Below are 7,466 nucleotides of genomic sequence, written 5' to 3'. Positions count from 1 at the left end.
CCTAGTCTTATTCGAAAATTCTTCGGTTTCATGTTATTCGAAATGAGTTTGTTAATAAGACTTGATCAACCTTGTTAGTGGATTCCTTTTGATGAGCATGAGATGGGTGATTTTAGAAAACACAGCTCTCTGTACCCTCTTTTTATTTCTGTTATTTATATTAAATAAAGCAAATATGGTATTTTCTGTCTGTTTTCTGAATTATTCGTGCAATAAAAAATACCACGAAAATAAAAGTTCTCCAAATGCCCTGAAAATTAAATATGATTTTCTCTAGAATATTTGAGAATATCTGGCACTGAAAACACAGCAGGGGGAGCAGCCACGTGCCCACGAGGGTGGAGGGTGCGCCCACCCCCTAGGAGTGCCCCCTGCCTCGTGGACCCCACGTGGGTCCCCTCCACTTATTCCAGCCACCACACACTCCGTCTTCCTCCCAAAAAAATCACCAACCAGCTCAAGCACAAGTTCTAGCTCATCTTGCTGCCATTTTCGATCTCCTAGCTCAAAGCTCCATTCTCAAAACTGCTATGGGGGATTGTTCTTTGGTATGTGACTCCTCCAATGGTCCAAATAGTTTTTGTTTAGTGCTTTATTCATTGCAATTTTTTGCTGCTTAGGTGACCATGTTCTTGAGCATGCATGTCAAATTTATATGGTCAAAAGTAGTTTTAATGCATGATATATCCTCTAGGCACTTGTAGGAGTAGTTGTTATCAATTTTGTTGTGTTTGGTCCACTTCTATTTTGAGTTACTAAAAATTTCAGAAAATTTTCATCGGAAGAAATATGTTTAGGAAAATGTACCAAGGTGGTTCTTCAAGGAAGCAAGGACCCAGACCTGTAATACGCGATGCGGACAATGAACCACCGAGGGACGCTCAAGTGCGGCCTTGTGAATGGCCGTCAGAGGACTTCATGGTTCGAGCAGGAATCAAGGAGGAATTTGAAGCATATGTGCGTAATGCCAATCTTGAGAGCTTCATGGCAGATAAGTGTCGTCAGTACCACTAACTCACTGATTCCTTTGTGAGAAGGTTTGAATTTTCATCATCACCTAATTCTCAAACTGTCATGTTTGATCTTTATGATAAATCTTATACCATGGACTTAGAAGATTATAACACTGCTTGTAAATTCCCACAGTGGGGTAATGTTAGTGAACCTCGCAAATCTGAATATAGAGATTTTCTTGCTAGTATAACTACGGGGGAATCTAGAGATGTAACACAAGCCACCATAGGGAGCATTCATTTTCCCACTATACATTATTTTGCTCTCTTCATAGGAAGGTGCATAAAATGGTAAAGATGAAGCATGTCACATGTGTGTACCTGATCTTAGCGTTCTCAGGAGCATTGTTTTAGGAGATAAACAATACAACTTGGGGGCTATTGTTCCACGTAGGTTGCATAATAATAGTATTCATGGAGATTTCTTTGGTGGAATTTATGCAACTCGTATAGTTAACTTTCTTGAGATATCCATACGGGGAGATGATATTGAGTTGCCTCCTTCTTATCTAGATTATGATGCTATGGTTCGTCATCAGTTTGTTGAGAGGAATGACCAGTCCCTCCAGTACCGACTAATCTTTGACAAACGACGCACCTGTCACGTCGCTCTCCCTGCTCCCGTTTTCTTTGAGTTTCAGGCAAAGGGGAGATATGTTATAACCAGGGAGGAGGCAAACGAGTATAAGAGGAGGACAGAGACAGCTCGCCTCCAAGTGGCAGCTCATGAGGCAATAACTGCTGCATCATAGTACGACCCTAACTACAACTTTGGATATCCACCAGGCCAGCCGTGGTAGTAGACCAACTTAAGCCAAAAGCCTAAGCTTGGGGGAGTACGTATTTCTCACCAACATTACATTCATATTCACACACTCATGCTAGCTCTGTGCTCGTACTTTTTCAATGTAATATCCATGCTAGTTTATTTCCCTTTTTATGCTTTCTTCTTGTGTGTTTGATAAACCTTAAGAAAAAAACCAAAAAAATAGTTGTAGCTCTTAGTTAGTTTACTTTCTATGCCTATAGTAGTAGTAACGAAAAAGAAAACCCAAAAAGATTTCTCGTTCTTCTTTTGCTTGTTGGGAGCTTTCCCGTGTAAATAGTATTATTTCTTTTCTTGTTCTTTGGGGTCGAGAGGAGAAGACCATAATGAAAATGTTGAGTGGCTCTCTTATGCATTATTGTTGATCTAGCAAAGAGCCCATATTACCTTGTCTTCTCTCTTGAATTGAATGCTTGCAGATTCCAGCTTAGTCCAATGCACATGAACTATTATTATTATCCACACTATTCAGTCGTGCAAGTGAAAGGCAATAATGATGATTATATGATGAACTTATTGAGATGAGAAAAACTGGTATGAACTCGACCTCTCTTGTTTTTGTAAATATGATTAGTTCATCGTTCCTGATTCAGCCTATTATGAAAGAAACATATTTGCAATGAAAATTAGAGATTATAGTTGCTTATGCCATGCTTAATTAGCTAGGAGCTTATAATGGTTTACCTTGCGTGCCAACATGCTATTAAAATGGTTGTGATGTGGTATGATATGGTGGTATCCTCCTTTGAATGATTCGAGTGGCTTGACTTGGCACATTTTCACGTACGTAGTTGAAACAAAATCAACATAGCCTCTACGATATTTATGTTCATGGTGCATTATATCCTACTCATGCTTGCATTCGGTGTTGATTAGTTTTAATGCATGTTCATGACTATTGTCGCTCTCTAGCTGGTCGCTTCCCAGTCTTTTTTCTAGCCTTCACTTGTACTAAGCGGGAATACTGCTTGTGCATCCAATCCCATAAACCCCAAAGTTATTTCATATGAGTCCACCATACCTACGTATACACGGTATCTACCTGCCGTTCCAAGTAAGTTTGTATGTGCCAAACTCTAAACCTTCAAATAAACATTCTATTTTGTATGCTTGAATAGCTCATGTATCAACTAGGGTTGTCTGTATCTTCCATGCTAGGCGGGTTATTCTCAAGAGGAATGGACTCCGCTCCTCACTCACGAGAAAAATGGCTGGTCACCGGGATGCCCAGTCCCATGCTTTATGCAAATCAAATCAAAATAACTGCAAAAAAGACTCCCCTGGTACTCTTGTTAGTTGGAGGCACTCGTTGTTTCGAGCAAGCCATGGATTGATGCTTGTTGGTGGAGGGGAAGTATAAAGTTTACCATTCTGTTTGGGAACCATCTATAATGTGTGTAGCATGGAAGATATCGAGATCTCTCGGTTGTTATGTTGACAATGAAAGTATACCGCTCGAAATATTATTCATATCTATTTCAAAACCGGGCTCTAGCACCTCTACAAATCCCTGCTTCCCTCTCCGAAGGGCCTATCTATCTACTTTTATGTTGAGCATCATCCTCTTATTAAAAAGCACCAGTTGGAGAGCATCGTTGTCATTTGCATCCATTACTGTTAGTTTACATTGAGTATGACTTGACTGGATCTCTTTTACCATGAATTACAATGTCTAGCTAGTCCTTGATCTTTAAAGGTGCTCTGCATTTATGTTTTGTGGTTCTAGAAAGGGCTAGCAAGATACCATCTTGTTATATCATATTATGATTGTTTTGAGAAAGTGTTGTCATCCGAGATTTATTATTATTGCTCGCTAGTTGATTATGCCATTGATATGAGTAAACATGAGACCTAAATGTTATTGCGAATGTGGATAGTTCTTAATCTTTGCTGAAAACTTGAATGCTAGCTTTACATATTTACAACAACAAGAGCAAACAGAGTTTGTAAAAGTTTTTCTTTATCACTTTCAGTTTATCAACTGAATAGCTTGAGGACAAGCAAATGTTTAAGCTTGGGGGAGTTGATACGTCTCCACCGTATCTACTTTTCTAAACACTTTTGCCCTTGTTTTGGACTCTAACTTGCATGATTTGAATGGAACTAACCCGGACAGGCGCTGTTTTCAGCAGAATTGCCATGTTGTTATTTTTGTGCAGAAATTAAAGTTCTCAGAATGACCTGAAAATCAATGGACATTATTTTTGGAATATATAAAAAATACTGGCGAAAAGATCCACGTCAGGTGTCCCACACCCTGTCCACGAGGGTGGGGGCGCGCCTACCCCCCTGGGCGCGCTCCCTGCCTCGTGGGCCCCTTGACGCTCCACCGACCTCAACTCCAACTCCATATATTCGTGTTTGGTGAGAAAAAAATCAAAGAGAAGGATTCACTGCGTTTTATGATACGGAGCCGCAACCAGGCCGTAAACTCTCTCGGGAGGGCTGATCTGGAGTCCGTTCGGGGCTCCGGAGAGGGGAATCCGTCGCCATCATCATCATCAACCTTCCTCCATCACCAATTTCATGATGCTCACTGCCGTGCGTGAGTAATTCCATCGTTGGCTTACTGGACGGTGATGGGTTGGATGAGATTTATCATGTAATCGAGTTAGTTTTGTTAGGGTTTGATCCCTAGTATCCACTATGTTCTGAGATTGATGTTGCTATGACTTTGCTATGCTTAATGCTTGTCACTAGGGCCCGAGTGCCATGATTTCAGATCTGAACCTATTATGTGTTATGATCCGTTAACCCCGAAGTGGCAATAATCGGGATACTTACCGGTGATGACCGTAGTTTGAGGAGTTCATGTATTCACTAAGTGTTAATGCTTTGGTCCGGTACTCTATTAAAAGGAGGCCCTAATATCCATTAGTTTCCAATAGGACCCCGCTGGCATGGGATGTTAGGTGTGACGCCCCCGATTCAATCGTACACTAATCATACACGCAAACGTGTACGATCAAGATCAGGGACTCACGGGAAGATATCACAACACAACTCTACAAATAAAATAAGTCATACAAGCATCATATTACAAGCCAGGGGCCTCGAGGGCTCGAATACAAGAGCTCGATCATAGACGAGTCAGCGGAAGCAACAATATCTGAGTACAGACATAAGTTAAACAAGTTTGCCCTAAGAAGGCTAGCACAAACTGGGATACAGATCGAAAGAGGCGCATGCCTCCTGCCTGGGATCCTCCTAAACTACTCCTGGTCGTCGTTAGCGGGCTGCACGTAGTAGTAGGCACCTCCCGAGTAGTAGTAGTCATCGTCGATGGTGGCGTCTGGCTCCTGGGCTCCAACGTCTGGTCGCAGCAATCGGGTATAGAAAAGGGGGAAAAGAGGGAGCAAAGCAACCGTGAGTACTCATCCAAAGTACTCGCAAGCAAGGAGCTACACTACATATGTATGCATTGGTATCAAATGGAATAAGGGTATCCTATGTGGATTGAACTGCAGAATGTCGGAATAAGAGGGGGATAGCTAATCCTTTCGAAGACTACGCTTCTGGTAACCTCCAGCTTGCAGCAGGAGAAGAGAGTAGATGATAAGTTCACTAAGTAGCATCGTGTAGCATAATCCTACCCGGCAGTCCTCTCCTCGTCTCCCTGTTAGAGAGCGACCACCGGGTTGTATCTGGCACTTGGAATTTATTAAGTATCTGGTTCTAGTTGTCATAAGGTCAAGGTACAACTCCAAGTCATCCTGTTACCGAAGATCACGACTATTCGAATAGATTAACTTCCCTGCAGGGGTGCACCACATTTCCCAACATGCTCGATCCCCTTTGTTCGGACACACTTTTCTGGGTCATGCCCGGCCTCGGAAGATCAACACGTCGCAGCCCTACCTAGGCACAACAGAGAGGTCAGCACACCGGTCTAAATCCTATGGCGCAGGGGTCTGGGCCCATCGCCCATTGCACACCTGCATGTTGCGTACGCGGCCGGAAGCAGAACTAGCCCCCTTAATGCAAGAGCAGGCTTACGGTCCAATCCGACGAGCGCCGCTCAGTCGCTGACGTCACGAAGGCTTCGCCTGATACCACAACGTCGAGTGCCCATAACTGTCCCCGCGTAGATGGTTAGTGCGTATAGGCCAGTGGCCAGACTCAGATCAAATATCAAGATCTCGTTAAACATGTTATCTTGAAATAACCGCGAACGCCGACCAGGGCCAGGCCCACCTCTCTACTAGGTGCTCTCAACCTGCCTTGTCGCTTTGCCACAAAGATCCACACAGAGGGCTGTTGGGAAAGTATGTCCTTCCAGCCCCCAATTCGTGAATCAACCACGGGTACTCCTTGAGTCGACCCGTCTTTTGTCACCACAAGTATCATATATTATGTATAAGTATATACCCGTGACCACCTCCCGAGTGATCATGGCCCGATAGTATAGCATGGCAGATGGACAAGAATGTAGGGCCACTAATGATAAACTAGCATCCTATACTAAGCATTAGGATTGTAGGTAAAGGTAACAACAGTAGTAGCAAGGACAGGCTATGCATCAGGATAGGATTAACGGAAAGCAGTAACATGCTACACTACTCTAATGCAAGCAGTTTAGAGGAGAGTAGGCGATATATGGTGATCAAGGGGGGGGCTTGCCTGGTTGCTCTGGCAAGAGAGAGGGGTCGTCAACACCGTAGTTGTACTGGGTAGCAGCGGCGTTGGTCTAGGTGTCTAGCGAGAGAAGAGGGGGAAGAAACAATAAATATAATGCAAAAAAATGCATGACGATGCATGACATGACAAAGCGTGATGCTAGGTGTGCCCTAACGCGGTACGAGGTGGTACCGGTGAAGGGGGAAAACATCCGGGAAATTATCCCCGGTGTTTCAAGTTTTTGGACAGATGAACCAGAGGGGGAAAGTTGCGAGTTCGATATGTTAGGGGTGTGTGGCGGACGAACCGGCTATGTATCCGGATTCGTCTCGTCGTTCTGAGCAACTTCCATGTACATAGTTTTTCCATCCGAGCTACAGTTTATTTTATATTAATTTTAAAAGAATTTATTAATTTCTGGAATTTAATTAACTATTTAATTTAATTCGAAACTGGATTTATGACATCAGCATAATGTCATGCTGACGTTAGCAGTCAACGGGGGTTGACTGGTCAACCTGACCAGTGGGTCCCACTAGTGAGTGACACATTTTAATTAAACATTTCAATTAACCTAATCAGGACTAATTAGGGGGGTGGGCCCTACTGTCATTGACTGATTAACTAAAATAGATTAATTAGTTCAATTAGTAATTAGGTTAATCTAATCAGAATTAGTTAAGATAATCAATTTAGTTAATTAATTAATTAATGTTTTTATTATTTTATTTTAATCTGTTTTTAGAAACGTTCTAGGGGCAGGGCCCCACATGTCATAGGGCCTAGGGGAGGCCATAGCGGATCGGGTGCGGGCAATGGGGGCCAGCCCGAATGGGCGCCCACCCAGGCCAGCAGGGGGGAAGGCGACTGCAGGGCACCGGAGGATGAGGCCGGAGCTCGACCGGATCGAGCCCATGCCGGGGGGAGTGAGCAGAGGCGGCAGTAGGGCGGGTGCGGCCGCGTCAGGGGCGCGCGCGCGAGCTGCGTGCGGCGCGGGAGAGCGTTTGCAC

The sequence above is a fragment of the Triticum dicoccoides genome, chromosome 1A (assembly GCF_002162155.2).
Source record: "Triticum dicoccoides isolate Atlit2015 ecotype Zavitan chromosome 1A, WEW_v2.0, whole genome shotgun sequence".
Classification (NCBI taxonomy): Eukaryota; Viridiplantae; Streptophyta; class Magnoliopsida; order Poales; family Poaceae; genus Triticum; species Triticum dicoccoides.
The sequence above is the reverse complement of the archived record's forward strand: the minus strand, read 5'-3'. Positions refer to the sequence as shown.